General features: G+C 45.4%; 1 long non-coding RNA gene across 1 annotated transcript; it reads left to right on the top strand.

Moving 5' to 3' along the window:
* The first annotated feature begins 6,371 nt into the window (after positions 1-6,371).
* LOC123820213 lies at positions 6,372-13,479 on the top strand. The gene is made up of 3 exons (XR_006785911.1): positions 6,372-6,664; positions 11,146-11,266; positions 13,375-13,479. It is a non-coding gene; the product is annotated as an uncharacterized LOC123820213 (long non-coding RNA).
* Positions 13,480-14,321: the final 842 nt, after the last annotated feature.

The following is a 14,321-nucleotide window of genomic DNA, read 5'->3' on the forward strand; positions in this document are numbered from 1 at the left end:
TATTCCCTTCAGAGATGATGAGACCAACCAGGGATTCTTGTAAGTGAACCCCGCACTATTCTCAGAATTCCCATCCATCAGGCTGAGACCTGGTCACCAAGGGACTCACAGAAAACTTAGCATGGATTTCTTCCATAGTTAGGTGCACATTTTATTTTCTCACCTGTAAAACTGGCGAACTTTAAAACCCATTTTATTCACAAGGGTATAAAAAAAAACAAGCACTCTCATACATTGTTGGTGGAAGTAAAGATTGGTACAATTTCCAGTATGAAAATGACAACTCACATGCCTTTTGACCTAAAATGTCCACTTCTAGGATTTCATTCTACAGATAGTCTCATACATATGGTGAACTTTTTTTTTCTTTCAGCATGGCTCTAATGAGGAAGAAGCGGTCTTTGGGATCCTCAGCAGACCATGATATGAGATAACTAGCATTGCAGCCAACAGCCTGTCTGCGTTAAAAAAGGGATATAGGGCATTGGCTGGTGTAGCTCAGTGGACTGAGCACCGGCCTGCGAACCCAAAGGTCACTGGTTTGATCCCTAGTTGGGGCATATGCCTGAGTTGCGAGAGGCAACTGATCGATGTTTCTCTCCCTCTCTTTCTCCCTTCCTTCCCCTCCCTCTAAAAAAAATAAATAAAATATTTTTTTAAAAGAAAATGGAAAGGTGACATGTCCATCCATCAAAGGTTCCTCTGATTTCTTCAGCGGAATGACAGACGTAAGACCTCACTATATCCCTCGCAGGTAAAGGACTCAAACCATTCACCAAGTCTTCCGCCTTTCTGATGGATGATAGAGGACGGCAGGATTGTGACCATGTAATAGGAGATATTGAGCAAAAAGTGATTCAAAGTTGCCACTGCCATTGAGGCCTCGGATAATCGTGCACAGGAAATGCCAGAGCGTTGTGCAAATGAAGTCACGTTTAGTTCTGGCCTCAAGCAGGAAGGGACTCCTTTAGCTGGAGAACCTTTACAACCCGGTTCCATGCCACACCTGTGATGAATACAGCCATTAGAAGAGAAGGCTCCCAACACAGTGCACACTCAGAGCCCTGAGTTAGAGATTCAGAGCGCTGGCCTCACTCGGCTCCTCCCAGACTGAGCATCCAAACCCTGTGCCCCGTATGCAGGCAGACTGCGTGAGATGGGGAGAAGCGGGTGCCTCCAGAGAATTAGACCCAACCTGCCCCCCGCCACCACACCTCCCCTGCTTCACAGCCTTCACTGAAGGGTGTGAAGAGGAGCCCCGGTCACTTAGCATGTACTATAGCGCCCCCTTGCAGTCATTCTCAGTGTTCCATCCTGCCTTAAGTTCTGAGCTTGGTGAATTCCAAAGGCAATACTAGAGTCTTCTAGAAAAATAAAGACATTCGCTGCCTTTTACCAACTTCTTTTCCATCGTTCCCACCACACGTTATGGCGGCTTTTCATTTAAGGGGACCTGGTAATTGGGCAGAGAGAGCATTTCCCTTACTGTGTTATTGTAGGACAAGCTGTCCTGTGCTTTTTATTATTCCCTTATTTGCAGTGTCAATTGGTGTGATTCTGTGGTAACTTCATTGACATGTAAAGAATCCACAGGGGCAGAACAATGGTGGGGTCTGGAGTGCCTGGATGGCGCGGAGAAAACTCAGACAGAAGAATAGCAAGGTCAGAGCAAATGGTGCCTTTGAGAGCTTACAAGACACAGAGTTCTGAGTCTCTGACCAAAACTTAGATCTGTGTTCATTGTGAGGTCAGGTGTTTGCCCTCTGATAGGAAGTAGACTTTAATCTTAGGTGTGAATACCAGTCATGTCAACAGGGGTGGCTCCAGAGAAATTCAAAGTCATTGCCTAAGACACAACATCAGCCCACAGCCAAATTCTCACACTGAGGAACTATGAGCAAATAGAAATGCCAGCCGTGACAGAGCTCATTGGGTAATGGAAGAGGCACGGATCCTTCCAAATCAACAAATATCTTCTGATGCTTCACGAGCCAGCCGGGCAAGCTATTCCAGCGGGGGAGAGGTGTGGCCCTGGCATGTGGTGACACACCGTGGACACCCAAGTGTGGTAGTGTCGCCGAGTTGCATAATGAACGGATGAGTCACAGAGCTCGCTTCCTGGCGTGCTGGCTGCTTGGAAGCTCCTGGGAACTTGCTCCTGTCTGTCGGTAGCTCCACGCAAACACTCCGGGCACTGTGACCCCACAGAGTCACCATCAAGACCTGCATTTCAGCATCTTAGGGGAGGAGGCGAGATAAGGGGACTTCTGACTCACGTCCGTGAATCCGAAGAGGGGCATTCAGGCAGGAAGGATGTTTCTCTGAGCATCTGCATGTTCTCCAGGGCATTATGAATTTATGAGGACAGCACCAGGGAAGGAGCAAACTAAGTGTCCAGTCCAGCAAAGTCAGGTCCGGAAAGGTATGACATCCTACTTGTAGGACGTGGCCACCCTGGCCAGTCAATAGCACCCACAGCTACGGTTTCATGTTCTCTTCAGTGAGCTTCCTCCCACAAGTCCCTGGACCATAAATTGGTATCGACTCTGGTCACCCTGCTGCCCAATTGTCTTGGGGTGTGTGGAGTGGTTAGACCTCCCAACCCCCAGGGATCCAGGAAGAATCAAGAAGTCACGTACTCCCAGATTTAAAGCCTGGCTAAGCTACTTCATAACTGGATGACCATGAACAAATAAGCTCTAAGTATCAGTTTCTTCATCTGTAAATTAAAGATAATGATATCCATTTGGTAGGGTGGTTTTGGTAGGCTGGTGTAGAGCAGGTAGAAGCTCCCTAAGTGGTAGTTTCTATCCCTGGGATTAGTGACCCTCAGAATTGCAAAAATGTTAAAGGTCATCCAAATAACTCTCTCCTTTTGCTCTTCGGTTGCCAGAATCCCCTATTGCACATCCAAAATGTATATATGGTCACCCAGCTTCTGCTTTGCATCTCTATCCAAGGCAAGAGAAAAGTCCTCTTCAGGAGTTCTGAGCTTCTCACTGAAACTGAGCTGAAATACAACTCTCTGGGGCTTCTACTATTTGGAATAGGAACCTCTTGTCCACATGCAGGAGTAGCACTTCCGATTGTGCAGACATGCACTGCTCAGCTCTGGGTGTTGGTGTTCGCCTAGACTACAGCGTGAATGGTGCCCCCTTGGAGATGGGCAGGGTGATGGCTGTCTCTGTAATACTCATCCCAACATTTGGTGTCAACCTCATATTCCTCTGAGTCTGTTCTTCTCCGATAAGAAGCTCCACGTTTCTTCTATCACGCCTCCCAAGGCGATGCTTGTGTTTCCCGTCACTCCAGTCACTCTTCTCAGAGCACTCAACTGCGTAGTGCCTGGGTCGGACGTAGTGCTTCAAGTCATCATCTGACCAGTTGGGAGAAATCAGACTCATTTTTCACATCTCACATGGCTAAGCTAGGTTCTTCTTTTTTTTTAACAGTATTTTATTTTTTAAAGATTTTATTTATTTCTTTTTAGAAAGGGAAGGGAGGGAGAAAGAGAGAGAGAGAGAGAAACATCAATGTGCAGTTGCTGGGGGCTGTGGCCTGCAACCCACGCATGTGCCCTGACTGGGAATCGAACCCGCGATGCTTTGGTTCGCAGTCTGCACTCAATCCACTGAGCTATGCCAGCCAGGGCTAAGCTAGATTCTTACATCCCTACCCTATTCTGTACTTGCATAGTGTGTTTTATCATTTTAGTTCTCGCTTAATCCAAGAACAAGACCTTACATTTGTGCCTATGAAATTTCATCTTACTAGGTTCCCCTCATCGTTCTAGGTGGTGATGGTGAAGTTTTCTTTGTATGAAACGACACACTCATTCTCTCATGTTGATATAAAAATGACTCCAGATTCATAGGACAGAGGACAGAGCTCTTGAATCAACTCGTAGAAAATTCCTACCAACTTGACATAGATCTTTCTTCCTTTTTGCCTTCTTCCTTCCCTCCTTCCTTTCTTTCTATTTTTGTCTTTTGGTTTTTTGTTGCACTGGCATCCCATTAAGAGGTCCCTTCTTGACCACAGTGATATTGTGGGAGACTTTGTCAAGTTTCATGTTCAAGTTCCTTGTCCCGTCTGACAACAGTTGTTGAGCACCTGCTGTTTCTCGGCACTGCACCGGATGCGGAGAGCACAGTCAGTGTTGTGCTGGTAAGTGTTTAACAACCAACTACCCAGGAAAAAAAACAACCCCTGGTTTGTAATGTTTGCTGATTCCCACTGTAGAACTACTTCAAAAATGGCAGATTTCAAACTACCACTGTGATGTCACCAAATGTGTGGATGGAGTTGGGACGAGAACTGCACACTCAGCTCGTGAGTCAGCCTGGGCCAACTCCATCCAGCACAGCCTGATGACATGCAGATGAACCCCATGCAGCCTCTGCCTTAGGAAAGCTCTGTACGGTACTAATAGTTGGTGATGCACAATGTCTATCTTCCTTCTAGACCCGCCAGGGGAAGACCATGTCAATGGAGGGAAGGAGATTTATCTGATATTATTTGTTCTCAGTGAATCCATGTTGTTTCCTAATCGCAATAACCCCTTTTAGGTGCTTGTAAAACATTCTTTTTCATGCTTCATTCAAAATGATTTCAGAAGCAATGTTGAACTCATCCACCTATAGTTTAGGGAATCTATAGTTTCGCTTTTAAAATTAGTGCATTGTTTTGCCCATCTTTAGTCTTCTAACATGCCGATTAGTGTCCATGAGTCTTCAAAACTCTCCTTGGGCAGTTTGGAAATCTTATTTCTAAATTCTCAGTGTCTTGGGGTAAATTCCATTCTGATCTGGGAGCCTGGAGCTATGCTGCCTCTTCACCCATCTTGAGCTTTGGTTCCAACCAGTGTTGATTTTTCTCTTTTGGGTCCAGTGATCTTTCTATCTGATGAGAATAGTAGAAGAAAAATAAGGATGAGGATTCTTTTCCCATGTCCCCCTGGCAAACCCTCTTTGTTTGCTAGCTGTGATAGGCAGACTAAGACCCCCCCCCCAAAGATGCCTACATCTTCATCCCTGGGTTAGGGGAGACATGTTATGTTACATGTAAATATGTTATATTATTTGGCAAGGAGGAATCAAGGTTGCACGTGGAAATAAGATTGCAAAACAACACATCTTAAAATGAGATTATCCAGATATGCCCCGTATAACTGCCAAGGTCCTTTAAGTGTGGAAGAGAAAGACAGGAAAGATTTGAAGATGCTACATGCTGGCTTTGAAGGTGGAGGAAGGGGCCACAAGCCAAGGAATGCAGGAGAAAACTGGAAAGGCAGGGAAATGGGTTTTCCAGAAGGAAAAGAGCCCTGGTGACACTTTGATTTTGGTCTTGTGAGTCCACTCCAGACCTCTGACCTGACTTTGCATTTTTAAGCTGCCACCTTTGTGGTAAATTTGTCACAGCAGCCACAGAGAATGCACAATCGACCCCTTCCAGCCCTCTGTCTCCCTGCTGTCTTCCACAACAGGGGCTGTAAAGTTCAACAGTTACCACGCCACAGCTCTGTGCTTTTTCTAACCTATTACCGTAAACACAGTGGTGACCTGGATGCCACTCTCACCAAAATATGGTGTCCTAGAAACCAGGGGACCTTGACCCCTGAAGAAAGTGCTTTGGTTCTCGAGATGCGCCACATCACAGTAGCGGGACGGCATTTTCTCCAGAGGCAGAGGGAAGGAGAGTGCTTCCCCTCTAGAGGGGTGTGCTGAGGTGCAGTCACATCCAGTGTAGGGGCGCTCCAGCTACACAAGCCTGCCTTTAGGTGGCAGGTGACATAGCCTCTTTCTCAAGGTGTCTTCATAGTGCTGGAGTGCAGCATCCAGACGGGGTTTCGCACCCGGCCAGACATTCCCCTTGGAACCACCTACAGCCTCAGGGTCCCAGCTCCTGAGGGTAGAAGTCATACTTCGTCTCAATCCCAAGACCCACTGCATTTCCTGGTTTGAAATGGGTGTTCCTTCTTTCAGAGGAAAAAAGAAAGCTACTTATGATAGTAAAAGTGCATTTTTGCTTCCCAATACCCCTGAGGAAGTGACCCCATTCGTGCATGTTCTTGTGATTCTCATTTATTTAACTTCACATTTTGATCTGTGTTGCTACTCCACCCTTGTTTCTCTAGCTGCTCCTCTCCCCACCCCCACACGGAGTCACCAGCAGAGCAAGGGCTGGGCCTTGTGCTTGGGTCTCACATGAATCAGAATTTTGGGAGAGGGTGGAGAGTTTGGGTACTGCCGTGTCTCGCCCTTCCCTCCCCTTCAGCTGAGTGGGCAGCCTGCCATTCTTTCCCACAATCTCAGCATTTCTTTCTTCCTCTTTATCTTTTCCTATGCGCCCTCCCCCGAGTCCCACTTTAAGGTCATTCATTCCCACACCACCGTAAAGCTCCCTGTTCTCTCCCATTCTTAAATTTCATGCCTCAGAGTCTCCAGAACGGTATTCGTCAGGGCATTACTCATGCTCTGAACTCTGGCACCCTTGGTTCATTACTCATTAATATATTCTAGATGCTGTGGGAAATCAAAGATGCTTCGTGTGACGTGTATAAATCCTGCCTTGTGGGTCAGAGTCCAGCTGGGAGACGACCAGATGCCTCTGCTGTGAGGTCGGATGCGCTACGTGCTTTAAGACAAGAATGGATAAGCTGCTAGTAAGTGAGAGGTCACTTCCAGTTTGAAGAGGGGCCTCAAGGAGGAGGGACTTCTAAGCTATGCCTTGAAAAGCATGAATGATTTAGAGATGTGAAGAAGGGGGCGGGTGGCATTTCGGGCAGAGGAGGCTGTTTATGTGAGCAAAAAGTTCAGAGGGGCGATACGGCTGGGTGTGCCCATGGAGAAGAACGATGGGAAGGATTGCATCATGGGTGGAGTGAAACATTAGACTAGAAATGTAAGTGGGGCCAAACCTGGGAGGGTTGTAAAGTCAGCCAAGGGTTTGGCTTCCAGCTGTAGTCAGTGGGACTCCTGACAGTTTGCTGAGCAAAGAGTGAGGTCACATATGTATTTAAAAATGTATAATAACCACCACATTTTTTAAAAGTTGGTGTTCAGAAACATAACTAAGTTGTAGAGGTTGCCATTGAACTTCTGGTAGCTCTCCATTTTCTTATTTAACAAAAGTTCTGAATTAAAAGGTGAGTAAAAGCAAGTGAAGCCGATCATGATGGAGGTCGGAATAGTGGGTGCCCTGGTGCATCTAGAGAGGCCAAAGGGAATTTTCTAGGGTGCTGAAATGTTCTCTACCTTGATCTTGAGCTGTGCACTTGAGATATGTGCACTTGACGATATGTTTGTTGCATTTCAACACTTTTTTAAAGGTTGCTTACAAACAAACAATAAATAACAGGGATAAGTACAGAAAGTGCAACTTGGGTTCTGAGAGGCCCTGCCTCTGCATACCCCAGAGAGCAAGGCTGGAAACCAAAGTGTTACCCAGACCCACCAGGCCAGCTGTGCAGTTGGAGGAGGCAGCTTTCAAATGTGATCAGGGCTGCAGTGAAAATGACCTTGAAATAATATTCGGGAACCCAGGGTTGTCAGTGATTCACAGGTCTCTTCCCTTCTTCAGGCCTTAGTTTCCCATCAGAACACTGAGGGAGCCCATTAAGGTGGACCCTGGGCATGGGAAGTCCAGTGACCTCTGCCCTGTGGGTTTCTCCAATGTCTCAACTCTTCTGACTCCAGCGTGGGCTTAAAATGAATGTGCACCACTCTCCTTGTCTCGTCTCTGGGACTTCTCTTGTCCTAAAACGCTGCACACAGATCTCCGGATTTAGGGAACATGAACTGCAGTCTCCTTAACTGTTACCTCCCCAGGTAGTTTTTGACATGGTAGTTGGAGAGAAGTTGCAGGTGGAAGTGATGCTGGGGAAAGAAAATTAACGACAGCTGTTTCTGCAAGGGAGGCCTGCCCTGGAGTGCTCTGTTACAAAGTAGATTTTAGAAAAAGTATGGTAGGGCATGGCTCAGTGGATTGAATGCCAGCCTTTAAACTGAAAGGTCGATGGTTCGATTCTCAGTCAGGGCACATTCTTTGTTTGTAGGCCAGGTCCCTGGTTGGGGGCATGTGAGAGGCAACTGATATCTCTCTCTTGCACTCTGATGTTTCTCTCCCTCTCCTTCTCTCTCCTTTCCCCTTTCTCTAAAAGTAAATAAATAAAATCTCTTAAAAGGCAGAGAGAGAGAGAGAAAGCATGGTACCATAGCGCTAACTAGGCTAAGGAAAGCAGCAGGTGGAGTAAGGATGACAGTCGGGTCTTGGATGGAAAGTAGCTTTGGAAAACGGCCCTGGAATAGGACTTCTACTCGTCATAGATTCACTGGTCCCAGTACCTGTGGTTGCAGGTATTTTCACATCAGCTGTCACCAGGTGGAGCACAGTGATAAGACAGCAATGAGAGAGTAGACAGAAAAGTAGGGATGGGAAGGGAACGGGAGGCAGGCAGGGTCCTAAAAGTGCCCCAGGATCTTGCAGCACAGCCTGGCCACAGGTGGGTCATCCTCCTGGGCAGATCTTGCAGAGAAGGTGCCACATTTTCCCTGGCAACAACTTCTACCCTCTGGAAATAGGTGCCTTCTTGCGGTTAAGCCAAATCCTGTGCCGAAGTCAAGGCCACATCTGTTGGTAAGGTCGTCCATCCAGACCATTCACCATAATGATGGTTTGGGCTCCAGTCTGGCATGGCTAAGCTAGAAGGCCTTTCTTCAGAGGGCACTGAGGTGAAGCCCCTCTCTCTTCCAAGGAGGAAAATAAGGCTCAGAAACAGAAAGGGTCATCATTCATCTAAGCACGTGGCCACCCCAGCCCTTGATGTCAGGCCTCCTTATACAAGGTGTAGTGATGGAGAGAACATTGGCGTAGAGCCAGACAACACAGGTTCAAATCCTGCTCCTACCTCGACTAGCTGAGGGATTTAACCAACTTTCTTAACCCCTTTCAGGCTCAGCTGCCCTGTGTATTAAAATGGAGACTACAATAAAATCTTCCTCACAGGGTTGTTGTAATCTTAAATGAAATAATAAATGAAATTCACTTAACATAACTGACTCACAAATAGTAAGTGCTCAGTCTATGTTAGGGGGAAAAAGACCACACAATAACACCTCCCACCCCCAATCTGGCCCCCAGGCCAAACTACTAGGCCGATGGAACAGTTTTTCCCCAGCTGGTCTTAGGCAGCACCCCTTTTGTTTTGTTCAGAGCACAGGTGAGGGGGAGAAGGAAGAAGAGGGTCTCACTCCCCAAGGCCCGCCTCCATCCACACTCTGCCTGTTTACACTGGGGTCACAAATTCAAACATTCGCAGAGAACAGACACGTGTGTAAACAAGTAAAGCAGGCAGGTGAGCTGAGTGGCGAATTGGAGCGCCCGGTTTGATCCTGGCCCCATAAAGTTGCCTTTGCTCGCACTTCCTGTGGTGCCGAGGGCTGGTGGAAAAACAGCCATTACTGAACCAGCCGTATTTTGCTGGCATTGTTGCCTTTGTGAGGACTAGTGGAACCTCTGCGAGGGTACCGCTATCAGCACTAGGTGTGTTCATCTGAACCACTGATCCGGGCTTTATCTCGAGGATGGTTGTGGTGAACGCTGACCAATGAGACAGAGTTGTAGTGGTGGCATTATTGACAGCTCAGAGGCAAATTTGGGACCATACCCAGAGATGTGTCGGTTAGTATGTACTTTGCTTTTTTTTTCTCTTGTCCTACCTAATTTTTAAAAATTTCTTATTTTCTCATTAAGGAAAAAATTGTACTTAGTTAATATGTTTAAATAAGAATGTATAAAATAGCTCTGTCTGGCATAGCTCAGTTGATTGAGCACGGGCTGCGAACCAAAGCAGCGCAGGTTTGATTCCCAGTCAGGGCACATGCCTGAGTTGCAGGCCATACCCCCAGCAACCACACATTGATGTTTCTCTCTCTCTCCCTCCCTTCCCTCTCTAAAAATAAATTTTAAAAAATCTTTAAAAAAAAAGAATGTATAAAATAAAACATATAATTAAAAGTCCCTTATGGAAGCACCCCAGAAGTAAACTCAGCAAGAGTTTGATTGATCTTTTCAGTTTTATTGCATACACACACTGTGTTAGTTTGCAGGGTCTGCCATAGCAAAGTAGCGCAGACTAGGTGATTTTTTAAAGGTTTTATTTATTTATTTTTAGAGAGAGAGGAAGGGAAGGAGAGAGAGAGGGAAAGAAACATCGATCGGCTGCCTATCGGGCGGCCTGGCCCGCAACCCAGGCATGTGCCCTGACTGGGAATCAAACCGGTGACATTTTGTTTTGTGGGACGATGCCCGGCCCACTGAACCACGCCAGTCAGAGCCACCACACCAGTAGGTGATTTAAACAGAAATTTATTTCCTCGCAATTCCAGAGGCTAGGAGTCTCAGGTCAAGGCGTCAGCAGGGTTAGTTTCTCCGGATGCCCCTCTCCCTGCGTTGCAGCTGGCTGTCTTCTGCCTGTTTCCCATGGCCTCCCTGTGTGTGTCCGTGTCCCAATTACCTTTTCTTATAAAGACACTAGTCATATTGGATTAGAGTCCAACCTAATGACCTCATTTAACCCTAGTCACTTTATTAGAGACCTTATTTTCAGATGAAGTCACACCCTGAAATATCAGGAATTAGGGCGTTAATATTTGAGGTGGGGTACATATTCACCCACAACACACAAACAATGATTTTTTTTTCTGTGCAGTTTCGCAATTTGCTTTTCTTATTGAAAGTAGTTTCAACAAGTTTTCAAGTCCAATGATATGTATCTTTCTGAGGGAGTTGAAATAGCGGGCATTTTGTTTTTTCATCCCATACAAATAACAAGGGAGAAGGGGGTTGGGATCGACCTATGGGTCAACAACCAACAGCATCAGTCAAAAGGATATGCTGGCTCCTCACTGCCTCGCCCCCTTCTTCTAATTGCTTTTTATCTGAAGTTTATGTGAATTTTTTGTGCTACTCTTCACATCACACATTAAATTGGCCATAGCATGCATTAGGCTCTGGTTGCTGTTTCTAGGATATGAATTTGTTCATTGCTGTTTGGTCTTCGCTCTCTTTTCTTAACTCTCCTAGCTTCCTTGTTTTATCTCAGATGATTTATTTACTACATCTTTTATCTATTTTTTTCCACAGAAGTCACATGCTTTCTAATTTTTTTTTTCCTGTGAAAAGTACCAGGCAAATGTGTTACCTGAAAGCTCCCGCCACTTCCTCGGGTGTTACCTCCAAGTCTTCTGTTTGACTCTCCCCTGAGGTGAGTAGTTCCTCCTTTAAGCCCCTCTTTGTGTCTTTGGGTGCCTTTTCCATTCCGCCTCTGGGACTTAAGAACAGATGTTGTTGCCCCGTGTTCAGCCTTTCAGCGGTCTGCAAGTGTGTGGGCTGGGAGTGTGCACTTGCACGAGCAGAAGTCTTGAACTGCTAGGGTCTAAATTTTATCTTGACTGTCTTCTACTTGAACTTGACCTTGATCTGGTCCTGCGGCCATCAGCTTTCAGATTGTTCCCATCCCCAGGTGGGGCTCATTCCCTTCAGGCTCCTTAAGACCCGGAACATTGCTTTGATTCAGCTGTCAAGCTATTTTAGTGTCTTTAATATCATGATTAGAATTTCTCACTTCAAGATTGTATAAATATTCATCAATATATTCTTCCATTAAGTGCAAAGTGACTCCAAGTTTATTTATTTCCAAATGGCTAATCCAATTTTCCAATGTCACTTTAAAATGATCCAAATCTTTCCTTCCTATACAATGTGCTGAAGAGTGTTTCTACATACAGCCTATATAATACAGTGAATAGTGAATGGACATAAAACTTTTATAGGCTTTTCCTTCAGTCTCATTAAAATAGCTCTTCTAATTATGTCTATTTTCAGAACACTAATATATATTCACAAACATATTACAGTGCATTGCATTATATTATATTGTTATGCACAGTACATAACACTTCAGCCTTATAATACAGGAAATCGAAAGTTGTATAAGTTCTAGAAATGCTCCCACTGCCCTCTCCTCACACTTAGACCACCTGTGCAAGGTCTAGTCACTATACGGACCTGATCAGAGCACAGTGGGTGTGCCCCCAACAACAGAACCTAAGCCACCTCTCTTGCCTGTGGGTACGGCTGCCTGGAGCAGGGCAAAGGAAGCCACACTGTGACTCAGGAGTTACACCTCGGCCCAAAGTTATCAAGTCTTTCTTTTACTGTAACATACGGGGAAAGCCTTATATAGATTTTCTTAAATATTTTATTTATTTATTTTTTAGAGAAAGGAAGAGGGAGGGGAAAAAGGAGGGAGAGAAACATCAATGTGAGAGAGATACATCGATCGGTTGCCTCTCGCATGCCCCTAACTGGGGACCTGGCCTGCAACCCAGGCATGTGCCCTGACTGGGAATCGAACCAGCAACCTTTTTTGGTTCCCAGGCCGGCACTCAATCTAATGAGCTGCACCAGTCAGGGCTTGTATAGATTTTTTTAATGACCTCCAAATTTATCTTAGGATGGAAGTACTCTTTGATTCAAAAAATAGTTCATCATCCACTTAGATAAATGAAGTTGGTTCTCAGGTTGTAATACCTGGTCATGAAGTGTTAAGAGGGAGTTCAATGGCTTCATGAGAATGAAAGGGATTGTTTTAGACTCCTAAGAGGAGAAAATGGAAGCAAGATAGAAAGAAAGTGCTCTGAGCAGTGTGGCTCAGTGGCCTGGGTGTCCTTCCACACACCGAAGTGTCACCTGTTCGATTTCTGGTCAGTGCACATGCCTGGGTTGCGGATCAGGTCCCTGACTGGGGGCTCTCGAGAGGCAATTGATTGATGTTTCTCCCACACATTGATGTTTCTCTCCCTCCCGTTCTCCCTCCCTTCTACTCTCTCTAAAAATAAACAAATAAATAAATAAAAGTGAAAGTCAAGGACAGTGATACAGTCAAATCCCCAGTGGTGGGATATCAGAACAGCCTTTTGAGAAGATCTCTAGTATTTAATTTAAACTGAGTTGGGAGTACTACTTTGACATAAGTGCCATCTCTCCAAGCTCCCAGCATCCTCTGCTCCCCAAATGAACAGCGTGTGTGCAGGGGAGCTGGGAGCGGAGGAGAGTAGCCGGGTTCGTGTCGGGGTCTTCGTGTTGTTGTGTGATGGCCCGTCATTTAAGCCTACTCGGCAGAGACATGATCTTAGGACAGAGGCGGCCATGAGCAGGCAGGTTTCCCAAACATTTGCCAATGTCTGGGGATGGTCATTGATTTCTACAAGTTACAGAATAGGGACTTCAGATTATCTTCAGCCTTGCAAGTAGGGTGACCCTAGCTGACATCTAACGGTTATCTAAAACTTCACTGTTTTTGCCTTTCAGGCGAACTGACATCACTCCTGTCTTTGGGGAATGAATCTCCGTGGTGCTCAGTTGACTTCCCAGAAACTAGTGGAGAGAAAGAAGAAATAAACAAAATTTCAAAGCTCCTTCCCATTCTAACGGCTCATTTTTAAGTGGAACAAATTAGATATGATTAAGTTTTTCATCTGCAAAATGTGGCTAACTGTAATAGATTCCTCACAGGATTGTGGAGAAGATTAAAGGATTACTATATGTAAAGTGTTTTAGAAGTGCCTAAAACACAGTAAATTCTATTTGTCTTTATTATGATGATTATTAATATTATTGTCATCATGCTCAGAATAAACAGAAGTGACCTGGGAGAGGGATTCTAAGCAGAAAGGACCCAGGACCTTCAGAAGCATGGATGGTTCTGCATAACTCCTACCTCCTCCCCACGACCTCAAACCTTTCATGTTGGTCATTTTTTAAAAAATTCCTGTGGGATGTTTTGAGGGGCAGTTGCCAGGCAAAGAATCGTAGCATAGAAGCTGAGTTATGGAATACAGAAGAGAAGAGAGCTCCAGGAGGTGAGCTATTGGTGAGACCAAGAGTGCTCAGGGAGCTGGAACTTGAACTCAGGCCAGAAATGACTCAGGGTCAATCAACTTCCCAGGAATCGGCAAACATATTGGAAAGGACATTGAACTTCCTATTGAATATGGGATTAAAGAATCGTCCAACTGGGAAAAAAAAACAAACCCCACTCACATGATGCTCTCAGCTGACCTAAGATCACATTGAAAATAGAATGTTCAAGGAAGTTAAGAAATAAGTTAAAAATATATCACACTTCTGGGAAAGGGGATAGCTTAAATACACATTTACAAGGTCCCTTCCAGCCTATACCCATCAGAATGAGCAAAAATATCCAAATACAGAGAAGGTCCCAACCTCACACATATTTTTTAAATGGACCAGCTACA

Source organism: Phyllostomus hastatus, unplaced genomic scaffold, assembly GCF_019186645.2.
Source record: "Phyllostomus hastatus isolate PE091 unplaced genomic scaffold, TTU_PhHast_1.1 phas_contig_34, whole genome shotgun sequence".
Lineage (NCBI taxonomy): Eukaryota > Metazoa > Chordata > Mammalia > Chiroptera > Phyllostomidae > Phyllostomus > Phyllostomus hastatus.